The 15029-nt window shown below is 39.0% G+C and overlaps 1 pseudogene; it reads left to right on the top strand.

The window, feature by feature from the left end:
* Positions 1-7281: 7281 nt before the first annotated feature.
* LOC138076225 (olfactory receptor 5M10-like) lies at positions 7282-12699 on the top strand (annotated as a pseudogene).
* Positions 12700-15029: the final 2330 nt, after the last annotated feature.

Raw genomic sequence — 15029 nt, 5'->3', positions numbered from 1 at the left:
CACCTGGTGGAGAAAAAGGAGAGTCCAAAGGAGGAGAGAGTGGTCAAGCCAGTAATCTCGCTCTCAGGTAAACTTGGGTAGTGAAGTTTGGGTTTTTAAATGTACAAAATTGACAACAAAAACCTAAGAGCAAAGATTAAAAATCTAGAGTAGAGGTTGGATTTTCAAAAATACAATATTAAAGAAAAGAAGCAGAAGGAAAAAGGAAGAAAGAAAAAAGAGAGAGAGAGAGAGAGAAGAATTATTAAAAAAAAAAAAAACCACCAACAACCAATCATCCAAAGACTATATATGGTGTTTGCCTTAAAAAAAAAAAAAAAGTCTTTTTTTTTTAAATAGTAATAGTAGGTATAGAAATAAAAATTAGAGGAGAAATAGAAGACTTAACAATTTAAAAAAAGTTAGGGAAAAAAAAGAAAAAAAAAGGAATGATTTTAAAAATAGTAAAAATATATCTGGCCCTTCTCTGATGTTGTGGGCCATGTGGGATCACTTCCAAGGTGGTTCCCTCTGTTTAACTTCTGTTTGCTGGTTTTTTAGGCTCACTAGTTCAGTCGTGCTGTGGGGAGGGGGGATGCTGCAAACAAATAGCGCTGTCGTGTGCACACAGTGTCTCATCCCCGCTTGACCTGTCCCTTCTCGCGGCGCACAAACCGCTCCGGCTCTACGATGCTCAGCCGGGAACCATCTGGGGCCGGCCCTAGGCTTTGTGCACTTCCCCGGTCCAAGCCGCTCAGGTTTGGTGCTCAGGCAGCCCTCAGAGGCACAGATTCGGCTGGGACTGCGCTTTGTGCCCTTCCCAGGTCCGAGTAGCTCAGGAGTTTGGTGAGCGCGATCGCCGTGACTTGTCACCTTTTCTGCCGCTGCTGCTCAGCTTTCTGGGTGGACCGCTGGCGCCCCCTGTGAGGCAGATGGTGACTGTCCAGCACCCCCAAAAGTCTTAGCAAAGAAGCCTGCTTGCAGTTAGGTAAGTAAAGTCTCTCCGGGTCTGCAATTGCCCCTTTCCAGTCCTTACGGCTCTGGCTGCCTGTCCCCGGCGGGGGATGGTCTGCAGCTGGCTTATTCCGTTCCATCCTTTGTTCTGTGCTCGGTCCTGGCGGTGTCTTATGTTTGAGGTTTTCGTGCAGTAGCTATCCCACAGTCTGGTTTGCTAGCCCAAGTTAGATCGTTCTGGTTGCGCGTGGGGCGTTCCTGCCCAATTCTTACAAAGCACTGCAGCCCGCGCCTCCCGCGCTTCCCTGCCCTGCCCCCACTAGCTTGTGGCGGATGCAGGTGTCTGTGCTCCTTTTCCGCTGGGGGAGTTACTGTTGGGCTTGTAATCTGTTGGTTTTAATTATTTATTTATTTTTTCCTTCCTGTTATGTTGCCCTCTGCGTTTCTGAGGCTCGCCACAGACTCGGCAGGGATAGTGTTTCCTGGTGTTTGGAAACCTCTCTTCTTAAAATTCCCTTCCCGGGACGGGCTTCCCTTCCCGGGACGGAGCTCCCTCCCCACCTCCTTTGTCTCCTTTTTCGTCTTTTATATTTTTTCCTACCTGTTTTTGAAGACAATGGTCTGCTTTTCTGGTTGCCTGATGTCCTCTGCCAGCCTACAGAAGTTGTTTTGTGGAGTTTGCTCAGCGTTGAAATGTTCTTTTGAGGAATTTGTGAGGGAGAAAGTGGTCTTCCCGTCCTGTTCCTCCGCCATCTTTACAGTTCTCTACACGTGATTTTATATATTTTCATAACAACTCCTTTTTCCCCTAATGCTGTATTGCATTCCCCTGCTTCCGTCTCCCACTGGTAACAAATAGTTTGTCTATATGTGTGCCACTGGTTCTTTTTTGTTTACTTTACAATATTGTTGTATTTTTTTATATTCTACCTATATGTGATATCATACAGCATTTCTTTTTGTCTCTTTCTACCTTATTTTAGTAGTTCAATGCCCTCCAAGTACATCCATGCTGCCACAAACAGCAAAACTGCATTCATATACAATAGGTCCTTTACATATGAACTTTCAAGTTGTGAACTTTCAAAGATGTGAGTGTGTGTTCACATGTCCAATCATGTAAGTTAGTTCACATGTCTGGCCTACATAATGTGCATGCATCCTCTACCACTGACTGCTTTTGTGTACTCTGCTGTACCATACTGCAGAGTACACTGGTACAGTATCTTTATTTCAAGTCAAGCACGTCTGGAAGCAACTATAAACACACTGTGATGTAAAGTACACTTCAGACTCTCCACTTATGCCTACTTACTTACAGCTGATTGGTAACAATGTCCCATCTCAGTCAGACACACTGCGTGGTCTTGGCTCCAGAAAGGGGAGGAAGGAGCAGTAGTTATCTCACTGCTCTGCTGTGCCTGGGTGATTCCAATTGTCAAAAAAGGGGGACAGAAAAACACCTCCAAGACATTCTCAAATTCAATTTTATCTGTGATAATCCCAGTAATGTTAATCTCTGATTCTTGTGTTTAGACTGCAAGTGACCCATGGTCCAGAAGGATGGTGGTTCAATGGCCCTTTTGGCATCCAGCAATATTTAAGCCAGAAATGCCTATTCTACTGCAGTATTTATTGAATAACTATCATGTGACACGCTGGTGTAAGTAAGGGATGAGAAACAAAATTCTACTCAGATGTTTTAACTAAAGAGAATTTAATGGAACAAATTTATAAAGAGAATGCAGTCAGAATTAAAGAAATCAGTCCAAGAAATTAAAGTATCTGTGTCTAAGCCTAGAATGCAATTTTATTCCCAGATCTGAAGAGGGCAACACAAGAACTACTGAGTCCAGTGAAACTATATCCAGCAAGAATGTCCCAGCCCACCTTCTCAACCCACACCGCAGCAGGAATTTTCTTTGGAAAGATGCAGCTACTCTAGCACTTCATTATGAAGCTGGGAGAAAAATGGAAAAGAAATTTAGATACTTTTCTCTTACTCTCACCAGTGTTATGCTCTTAATTTCTCCCATTGGCAAAACTCGAAACTAGTTACCCTAGGGGCTCTATTGATGGAATCTAAGGATTAAACTATGAGTTAACAATGACAGAAAAAATGTAGAGAAAAAAGACAATAGATCTAGATGGGCTAGACTGATAAAGGAAGAATCAGCAGCACATTTATATTATGTCTACCTACAGTGTTCCCATTGCTATGTGTTTATTATTATAACTACCTAAAATATACAAAACAAGGATCAGAATCAGGAAATAAGTAGTCCAAATGAAACAAAAGTTGTCTGATCATCCGATGGGTTACCTACATTATGAACTCTTCCATCTTGTTTCTTGTAAACAGGAGAACTTAATGTGTTCCCCAAATCAAGTCTCAAAATATCAAGACATTTAGGCATAAGTTGAAACAAATAATGGATCCCATTACTTCACCATTTCAGGAGATTTTGTTCCCTGATGATACTGGGGAGTGGCAAGAAGTTATGTCCTCAATGGACTTAAGATTGTAAAAAGAGTAAAAAACTTGCTTATAGTCTAAATGATTTTATGTAAGAAATAACGCAACCTTGGGGATTTTGTTCCTCTGTGACAATAATGGTATAAACTCCTTAGGTTTTTCACTTCCTTGCTGTCACTGGGAAATCACTCTTCTTTCACAGGTAGGACTAGTTACTATTAAAATATTTTGGAATCTAGAAATAAATATTTTAATCAAAAGAATAAAGTCATGGCCTGAAGCCTATTCTCATAAAACAGCAAAATTTTTAAATAATTCTTAAATTAACTTTAATAAAATTTTTGCATTAATATAGGAAAGAACAGTACATACTTAGAATAAATGCAATGGAAGAAACATCCTTCACTGAATGTTGCATGGAAATCATTATTGTTTTATAAGCTAGGCGAAGTTCTTTTAAAAGTTATTTTTCTTTTTCTCTATAATGGAGGTAAAAGAGGAATTAGCTGTGCCTAGATCATCAGCTAAGTAATTCCTGCTTATTGAGTACTTTCTGCTATGAGAATGAAAAAAAAAAAAAGAAAGTGTTAGTTCTTCAGTCATGTTTAACCCTTTGCTACCCCATGGACTGTAACCCACTGGAATCCTCTGTCTATGGAATCCTCCAGGCAAGAATACTGGAGTGGGTAGGTACTCCTTTCTCCAGAGGATCTTCTCAACTCAGGAATTGAACCCATGTTTCCTGCATTGCAGACAGATTTTTTACCATCCGAACCACCAGAGAAGCCCCCTTTCTGCTATCCTGCCCCTCTAATTGCTTTCACCTGATGAAGGTGATGTGCCCCCCCCCCAAAGAAAAGGCTGTCATAAACACATGCATCAAATATAAGACACAATTCAGTTTGTGAAGTGCTATCAGTTCAGTTCAGTTCAGTTCAGTCGCTCTGTTGTGTCTGACTCTTTGTGACCTCATGGACTGCAGCATGCCAGGCCTCCCTGTCCATCACCAACTCCCAGAGTGTATTCAAACTCATGTCCATTGACTAGGTGATGCCATCTCCATCAGTGCCATTTCAGTTGGTGAAATGCTATAATGTAACTCAAATTCAGGCATCCTTTCTAAATACTGGCCATTTCTTCCACTTCTCTCTGAGTTTTTCTTGCCCAATCTTGTAAGATACTGTGTTCTGTTTTTGAAAAGAAAGGTCGTGACCATAAAGTACTCAGGTAAATGATCCGGAATGTTTATTGCTTGCACTGTCTCATTTTGGCACAGTGAAAATTGAATGGAGATGTTAATTATTTGGAGTTTAGGATTCAATAAATATATATTAAAGACACAATCCTTACCCTAAAGTATGTTTACTTATTACAAGAAGAACTATAATCTTCAGTTCAGTTCCATTGCTCATTCATGTTTGACACTTTGCAACCCCATGGACTGCAACACACCAGACCTCCCTGTCCATCACCAACTCCTGGAGATGACTTAAACTCATGTCCATCAAGTCGGTGATGCCATCCAACCATCTCATTCTCTGTCATCCCCTTCACCTCCTGTCTTCAATCTTTCCCAGAATCAGGGTCTTTTCAAATGAATTAGTTCTTCGCATCAGGTGGCCATAGTATTGGAGTTTCATTTTCAGCATCAGTCCTTCCAATGGATAACTATAATCTTAAGAATTTATAAAAGGAAAACCAAATTATTGTAATCTTAATTGATTTAGATGACTTCTCTTTCATTTTATGACCCTGGTCAATAAGTTCACATATCTCAAGAGGATAATGAAGTAGTGTAAATTGCAAAAAAAAAAAAAGCAGGCGTGGTTCATTTACAAAGTGATTTAAATGTGACCCATGTCCATTCTTGGCACTGTAGCTATTAATAAGTGTCATTATAACAATGACATACCTGGTTATGTGCTATTGAAAGAAAGTGTAGATTTTTCTAACATGGCCTTCATGGTCTCCCTTATGCACAAATGTTGAGAAATGCACTTTATGATTTTTTACATACTTTCTCAACTTTATGGGTAATATAATTATTATTATCAGTGTTTCCTTTTACATGCTTTAAATAACTTAGAATTCTTGTTGTAGAGTATGTCCTTATTCCCTACAAGAGTTAAAATGAGGTAGAGTTACAATAAAATCATTACAGTTTGGGGATGTGTCTGTCCATCATCTTAGAATAATTGTCTCTTGTCCTAAGAGGAAACTTTTCATACATTACTTTCCCCCAATAACACACTTAATGCATTATTACCGTCGAGACCAGCTCAACAAGCAAGGTTTCCAAAAGCACGATACGGCGAGAGAATGAGAAACGAGACACAAGAATTCAGAGAAAAGCAAGGATCAGGGGACCAACACTGCTCCAAGGTGAAGGTGCCAAAACTGAATCCAAGCCAGCTTTATTATACTTTCAGCTGCAAATGAAAGAACATGTGGGGAGTTAAACTATAACTCATGTGGCCTTTAGGGCCAAAGAACAAAATGATCATTAACCATTGAGTAATTAGGAAACAGTAATCAATAACAAATCAGTAACTAAGACTAGTATTCTTATCTATAGATTTTCCTCCAGATACATAAAACACATGACTCTGAGATGCCAGTTGAGAAACAGTCTGGGGTTGGTTTTCCGACCCCAGGATCATATCTTGTTTTCAAGATTATGAATTGTTTCCTCTGGACTTGTTCCTAGAGTCTCATGCCTTATAGCATCCAGTTTATCAATAACTATAAATTTCTTTTGTGGCCCTTGCTGGGGCCTGCTTTTCTTTTATTCTTCCTGTCTCTTACAATGACTACTCCAACAATGTGTTTAACGCATTTAATACATTATTTCTCTCCAAATAATATGTTTAATACATTATTGCTCCTTCAATTAATAGTTACCATGTGTATGTATAAAAATATACACATATTACTTATGTACTAATTGCTTACCTGTTTTTGCAAAAAAAAAAAAAAAAAAACACTGGTTTATTTTGTACCCCAGGAATCAACTTTTGCCCTCAATAATTGACTGTAATATAGAAAGACAAGGATATCTTGAGATGTCTTAAAAGTCAAGTAAGATTTGGTGAAGACCACCAGAGATAGGCAAGAGTGGATAAAATGAACATACATCGCAAGGTGAGGGGCTATCTTTAAAATAACCTTGAGGTTAGAGTGGCAGCTTAGAAGACAGACACTGTTTCTATAAAGATATATCTATTCCACTTACTTAAGCCCAGTCAACTGTGAAAAAATGAGTTTCAATTACTGATGCTTTAGACACCACATCAAAATTATAGTAAAAATAAAGGAACATAATTTCAAAGAGAAACAATATTTAAAGAAATTATCAGTGGTCAATTCATGCTAATGTTTTCTAGAAAAGATAAAAGCTTTTCAACTATTAAAAGAATAGCAGAGAAGCATTTAAAAATATGTAAAGAAACTGTATTTCCTTTATGTAAAGAAACTGCATTAAGTTAGATATCAAAAATACACAGTTCATGCTTACTAGCTTATTTGGGTCTTTAAAGTACTTTTGATGTGGCCCATTTATAAAATCTTTACTTTATTTATTTACTGTTACATTATTAGGATAGTTTTATGTTTTGGTTTTATGGCCATGAAGCATCTGGGATCTTAGCTGTCTAACTGGGAACCAAACACACATGCACTGCATTAGAAGGTGACGTTTTAACCACTGGATTGCCAGGGAAGTCTCCTACGTTATTTCTTTATACCACATGTATTTACGAGTTTGAAAGGAATAGGCCTCAGATGACACAATGTGAGTAGTGGAAAAAATGACAAAGGACCAATTTATTGTTATTTCCTTTACTTTAGACATCATTGGAAGCTGAACAAACACAATGTTAAAGGAAAACTACACAGAGGTGACTGAGTTTATCCTCCTGGGACTGACAGATCGAGCTGAGTTGTGATCTGTTTATTTGTGGTCTTCCTAGTCATCTACCTGATCACAGTTGTTAGTAATGTGAGCATGATTTTGTTAATCAGAACTGACTCAAAGCTTCAGACTCCAATGTACTTCTTCCTCAGCCACCTTTCCTTTGTAGATCTCTGTTATGCCACCAATGTAACTCCTCAAATGCTGGTAAACCTCTCATCTGAGAGAAAAACTATTTCTTTCCTTGGTTGTTTTATACAGTTTGACTTTTTCATTTCCTTGGGGCTCACAGATAGCTATATGCTCACAGCAATGGCATATGACCACTACATGGCCATCTGCAAACCCTTGTTTAATTCAGTTCAGCTACTCAGTCGTGTCCGACTCTTTGCAACCCCATGAATCGCAATGTACCAGGCCTCCCTGTCCATCACCAACTCCCAGAGTTCACTCAGATTCATGTCCATCGAGTCAGTAATGCCATCCAGCCATCTCATCCTCTGTCGTTCCCTTCTCCTCCTGCCCCCAATCCCTCCCAGCATCAGAGTATTTTCCAATGAGTCAACTCTTTGCATGAGGTGGCCAAAGTACTGGAGTTTCAGCTTTAGCATCACTCCTTCCAAAGAAATCCCAGGGTTGATCTCCTTCAGAATGGACTGGTTGGATCTCCTTGCAGTCCAAGGGACTCTCAAGAGTCTTCTCCAACACCACAGTTCAAGAGCATCAATTCTTCGGTGCTCAGCTTTCTTCACAGTCCAACTCTCACATCCATACATGACCACTGGAAAAACCATAGCCTTGACTAGACAGACAGAAATGGTATGGACCTAACAGAAGCAGAAGATATTAAGAAGAGGTGGCAAGAATACACAGAAAAACTGTACAAAAAAGATCTTCAAGACCAACATAATCATGATGGTATGATCACTCACCTAGAGCCAGACATCCTGGAATGTGAAGTCAAGTGGGCCTTAGAAAGCAAACACTTTTTATATAGCATCAGAATGTCCTAAGGTGTCTGCCTCTCTTTTGTTGCTACATTTTATACTTATGGCTTTGCAAATGGTCTTACCCAGACCATCCTGATGCTGCATCTCTCCTGTGGACTTAATGAAATCAACCACTTTTACTGTGCCGACCCACCGCTCTTAGTCCTGACCTGCTCTGATACTTATGCCAAAGAGACTGCCATGTTCGTGAGGCCTGGTTCCAACCTCACGTGTTCTCTCACCATCATCCTCATCTACATTTTCATCTTTAGAGCCATTATGAGTATCCGCTCTGCAGAAGGGAGGCACACGGCCTTCTCCACCTGTGGGTCTCACCTGACAGCTGTCACTGTATTTTATGGGACACTGTTCTGCATGTATCTGAGGCCCCCTTCTGAGATATCTGTAGAATAGGGCAAAATTGTAGCTGTTTTTTATATTTTTCTGAGTCCTATGCTAAACCCTTTGATCTACAGCCTTCAGAACAAAGATGTTAAAAGAGTAATAAAAAAAGTGATTCAAAGAAATTGTTTGTCAAATAGGGTATACATTTGGTCTGCTGCTGCTGCTGCTAAGTCGCTTCAGTCTTGTCCGACTCTGTGCGACCCCTTAGAGGGCAGCCCATCAGGCTCCCCCATCCCTGGGATTCTCCAGGCAAGAACACTGGAGTGGGTTGCCATTTCCTTCTCCAATGCATGAAAGTGAAAAGTGAAAGTGAAGTCACTCAGTCATGTCCGACTCATCATGACCCCATGGATTGCATCCCACCAGACTCCTCCGTGCATGGGATTTTCCAAGCAAGAGTACTGGAGTGGGTTGCCATTGCCTTCTCCAACACATTTGGTAAGTGGTATGTAATATTTTGTATTCTCTGACAAATTAGAGACAATATTAAATTAATAAGTCCCTTTTGTCATTGTTTTTTTTTTCTTTTGTAATTCACTTACGAGACATGAAAGAATGTGTTGGGTAATTACCTTGTGATATTTCAATGTATTTAAAATGAATATCAGAGATGTTATGGGGAGGGAGGTGGGAGGGGGTTTCATGTTTGGGAACACATGTAAGAATTAAAGATTTTAAAATTTAATAAAAAATAAATAAATAAATAAATTAATTAAATAAAATAAAATGAATATCACATAGAAATTCAATGAAAAAACAAGGCACCATTATTATTGCTCTCTAAAATTAATAAAGGCCAGATAATTCTACCCATAATACTCAAAACAGTAAAAAGTTACAAAAGTCAGAATTTTCAAATGTTGCTAAGACAATGACAATTTGTTAGATATGGAGGGTTAATAATTTCCAAACTATTTTTCAAAACTTGTCAACCATCAGTTCAGTTCAGTTCAGTTGCTCAGTCCTGTCCGACTCTTTGAGACCCCATGAATCGCAGCACGCCAGGCCTCCCTGTCTGTCACCATCTCCCGGAGTTCACCCAGACTCACGTCCATCGAGTCTGTGATGCCATCCAACCATCTCATCCTCGGTCATCCCCTTCTCCTCCTGCCCCCAATCCCTCCCAGCATCAGAGTCTTTTCCAATAAGTCAACTCTTTGCATGAGGTGGCCAAAGTACTGGAGTTTCAGCTTTAGCATCATTTCTTCCAAAGAAATCCCAGGGTTGATCTCCTTCAGAATGGATTGGTTGGATCTCCTTGCAGTCCAAGGGACCCTCAAGAGTCTTCTCCAACAACACAGTTCAAAAGCATCAATTCTTTGATGCTTAGCCTTCTTCACAGTCCAACTCTCACATCCATACATGACCACAGGAAAAACCATTGCCTTGACTAGAGAGACCTTAGTTGGCCAAGTAATGTCTCTGCTTTTGAATATGCTATCTAGGTTGGTCATAACTTTTCTTCCAAGGAGTAAGTGTCTTTTAATTTCAAGGCTGCAGTCACCATCTGCAGTGCTTTGGGAGACCCCAAAATAAAGTCTGACACTGTTTCCACTGTTTCCCCATCTATTTCCCATGAAGTGATGGGACCGAATGCCATGATCTTCGTTTTCTGAATGTTGAGGTTTAAGCCAACTTTTTCGCTCTCCTCTTTCATTTTCATCAAGAGGCGTTTTAGTTCCTCTTCACTTTCTGCCATAAGGGTGGTGTCATCTGCATATCAGAGGTTATTGATATTTCTCCTGGCAATCTTGATTCCAGCTTGTGTTTCTTCCGGTCCAGCGTTTCTCATGATGTACTCTGCATAGAAGTTAAATAAGCAGGGTGACAATATACAGCCTTGACGTACTCCTTTTCCAATTTGGAACCAGTCTGTTGTTCCATGTCCACTTCTAACTGTTGCTTCCTGACCTGCATACAGATTTCTGAAGAGGCAGGTCAAGTGGTCTGGTATTCCCATCTCTTTCAGAATTTTCCACAGTTGATTGTGATCCACACAGTCAAAGGCTTTGGCATAGTCAATAAAGCAGAAAATAGATGTTTTCCTGGAGCTCTCTTGCTTTTTCAATGATCCAGCGGATGTTGGCAATTTGATCCCTGGTTCCTCTGCCTTTTCTAAAACCAGCTTGAATGTCAGGGAGTTCACGGTTCATGTATTGCTGAACCCTGGCTTGGAGAATTTTGAGCATTACTTTACTAGCATGTGAGATGATTGCAATTGTGCGGTAGTTTGAGCATTCTTTGACATTGCCTTTCTTTGGAATTGGAATGAAAACTGACCTTTTCCAGTCCTGTGGCCACTGCTGAGTTTTCCAAATTTGCTGGCATATTGAGTGCAGCACTTTCACAGCATCATCTTTCAGGATTTGAAACACCTCAGTTGGAATTCCATCACCTCCACTAGCTTTGTTCGTAGTGATGCTTTCTAAGGCCGACTTGACTTCACATTCCAAGATGTGTGGTTCTAGATTAGTGATCACACCATCATGACTATCTGGGTCGTGAGGATCTTTTTTGTACAGTTCTTCCATGTATTCTTGCCACCTCTTCTTAATATCTTCTGCTTCTGTTAGGTCCATACCATTTCTGTCCTTTATCAAGCCCATCTTTGCATGAAATGTTCTCTTGGTATCTCTAATGTTCTTGAAGAGATCTCTAGTCTTTCCCACCCTGTTATTTTCCTCTGTTTCTTTCCACTGATGGCTGAGGAAGGCTTTCTTATCTCTTCTTGCTGTTCTTTGGAACTCTGCATTTAGATGCCTATATCTTTCCTTTTCTCCTTTGCTTTTAGAGGAAAAGTTTTTTGTTTGTTTGATTTTTCCTTTGTGTACATTATACATCAGTTAAAATATTTGAGTATGTCAAGCTACTTCTCAAATATATTTAGGCCTTAGTACTGACCTATTTCTGGAGAAGGAAATGGCAACCCACTCCAGTATTCTTGCTTGGACTATCCCATAGCCAGAAGAGCCTGGTGAGCCCTGGTTCATGGGATCACAAAAAGTCGGACATGGCTGAGCAACTAAAACACACACACACTGGTCTATTTAAGCTTCCCTGTGGCTCAGATGGTAAAGAATCTGCCTGCAAAGCAGGAGGCCTGAGTTCAGTCTTTGAGTTGGGAAGTTCCCCTGGAGGAGAGCATGGCAACCCATTCCAGTATTCTTGCCTGGAGAGTCCCCTTGGACAGAGGAGCCTGGTGGGCTACAGTCCCTGGAGTCACAAAGAATCGGACATGACTAAGTGACTAATCACACAGTGGAATCCTCATTCATAAAACTTTTGACAGAAATCTCCATTAATCAGTAAGTCTACTTTTTAATGAAATAACAGAAGTACCTTAGAGTATTTTAATTCTAGTTACATTCTGCTTCTAACTTATGTGGCATCATTTGAGAGTATATACTTAATTATTGACAATAATTTTTATTTTAAAATGAACTTTAAATATTATTATTATATATGAATGTAATTATGGTTATATTAAATGTTTATTTAATATCAATATTCCTTTAACTTTAGTGAACTTTGTCAGTGAATTTCTCACTGTTCTCTTTCCCCCTACTCTTCAAGTTTAGTTTTCTTCTGTGCATTATATACCCTTATATCAGGTTATTTCAGTGAGAATTTGTGTGAGACTAATTCTCCTTTTTTTATTTTTCTGAGAATTTCTTGCTTTAATTTTAATTCCCAAAGAATTTATTTGTTTGTTTGTTTGTTTGTTTTGAGGAATCAATTGAATTTTTAATTTTTAATCAATTAAAAAACAAATGAAAGGTATTTGCCATCCACCTTGTTAGTTTATTCTTTAAAAAGAGGAGATTTGTTGTGGTTGTTAATAGTCTGAAAGACTTCTACTAGAAATAATTGAAGCCTAGCTTATAAGGTCCCAAGTTTCTCCACACCCATGCTGTCTCTGAAAAATCTCTCTTCTTTCACAGGTAGGATTAGTTATTGTTAAAATATATGTTGTGATTTACAAATAAGTATTTTAATAACTAAAAATTATGCTTGAAACATTCTCTGATGAATTAGCAAGTGTCTTGGTTTAAATTTGCTGTTTTTAAAGAGTATGTGAAAGTTACTCAGTCATGTCTGACTCTTTGAAACCCTATGGATCATATAGCCCATGGAATTCTCCAGGCCAGAAAACTGGAGTGGGTGGCATTTCCCTTCTCTAGGGGATCTTTCCAACCCAGGGATATAAATATTTATAAATGTACAGTATAGTAACATAATAATGGAAAAAACTATATCAAAGGCCACTTGAGACAGCCTCAATGGTGAGGGTGAGTATCAAAAGTACAAAATTTATTTGTTCCAGAGCTACTTCTGTCCACCTGCAAATACTTCTCTCTGAGTTTCCCAGCTCAACCATGTAGGATGTTGTGTTCTATTTTTGTAAAAGAAGGTTATTACCATAAAGTAGCAATATCATTAAATTATCTGGAATGTTCATTCCTTGCACTGTCTCATTTTCAAACACACACACACAAAAGATTGGATATATTATTTTGGTTTTTGATGAATGACCATAAATAGAGGCATTAGATGCAATCCCAGAACCAAAATAATGGTTTCTTATTATGACACTTGCTATAATGTTATGAACTTAAATAATTAGGATTTCATTGATTTAGGTGACTTGTCTGGCCCTTTACTACCCTACTCAGTAGGTCCAAAATTCTTAAAAGCAGAATGAGTTAATGCAAGTGGGCAAAAAAGCAGGAGTGGTTCATTTACCATGTGCTTTACAATGTGACCAGTGTCCATCCTTTAGTACTGTAGTTATTAATAAGAGCCAGAATAACATTGACACATTTGTGTCTGAGCTATTGAAAAAAAAATGTAATTTTTTTTGCAGGATCGTTGTAATGGTAATTTTTATCCTGCAGAGATATTGGGAGGTGAATTTTATGATTTCTTATCTATTGATTCAGCTGTATGTGTAATTTTATTATTGTTGTTATTAACAGTATGACATATGTTTTGAAGAACATATTTAATTCATGCTCTAGCGTTTTTCTTTACTTTTTGCAAGAGTTAAAATGAAGTATGGTTACAGCAAAATCATTATGATTTGGGGATGTGTTTCACAATCTTTTGCAATGATTGCATTCTCCCATGGGGTGAGTTTCAGTATATTGTGTGTGTGTTAATCACTCAGTCATGTCCTACTCTTTGCTACCACATGGGCTATATCCTCCCCCAGGCTCCTCTGTCCATGAAATCCTCCAGGCATGAATACTGGAGTGGATTGCCATTTTCTTCTCCGGGGATCTTCCTGATCCAGGGACAGAACTCAGGTCTCCTGCATTGCAGGCAAATTCTTTACCTTCTGATCCACCTGGGAATATTTTCCTTTAATCATTACCTTTTAGGCTGTTTAATTCTCTCTCTCTCTCTCTCTCTCTCTCTCTATCTATCTATCTATCTATATATGTGTGTGTGTGTGTGTGTGTGTGTGTGGCTGTGTGTGTGTGTGTGGCTGTGTGTGTGTGGATGTGGGTGTGGCTCTGTGTGTGTATACCTATGCACATACACATATCACTTAGTACTGTATGCTCGTCTATTTTGATACAAAAACACTGATTTAAGTCCCATGAATCAATTTTTACACCCAATAATTGGTTATGATACACAAATCCAAGAATGTCCTTAGCTAAAATTGTAAAAGTTAAGTAAGCTTTGGTGATATGAGGGCCACCTGAGATAGACACAAGTGGGGAAAATGAACATGCATTGCAGAGTGAGGGATCAGCTTGAAAATTATCTTGGTCCTACAGGGGTAGGTAGACAGATTCTATTTCTACAAAGACATATCTGTACCACTTCCTTAAGTCTATGTAGCTGAGAAAACACATGAGCTTCAATGACTGATGCTTAAGATAGTGCTATTGTTGACTCACTAACTCATGTAGGACTCTTTTATGATTCCATGGGCTGCAGCCCACAAGGCTTTGTCCATGGGATTTCCCAGGCAAGAATATTTCAGTGGGTACCCATTTCCTTCTCCAGGGGATCTTCCTGACCCAGGGGTCAAACTCATGTCTCCTGCAAGCAGGCAGATTCTTTTGCTTTAGATACTACATCAAAAGGGATACTAAAAAGCAAAGACTAATAATTTCAAAGAAAAGCAATATTCAAAGAAACTATAAGTAAACATTTCATAGTAGTATTTGCAGAAAAGAGAAATGTTTTTCAAATATGAAAAGACTTGCAGAAAAGCATTGAAAATATGACTGCTTTATATAAAAGTGTGAATGTACATAAAGGATCTCTATGTTAAGCTAATTATAGAAAACATCAATTACAA

Source organism: Capricornis sumatraensis, chromosome 3 (genome assembly GCF_032405125.1).
Source record: "Capricornis sumatraensis isolate serow.1 chromosome 3, serow.2, whole genome shotgun sequence".
NCBI lineage: Eukaryota > Metazoa > Chordata > Mammalia > Artiodactyla > Bovidae > Capricornis > Capricornis sumatraensis.
The sequence above is the reverse complement of the archived record's forward strand: the minus strand, read 5'-3'. Positions and strand labels throughout refer to the sequence as shown.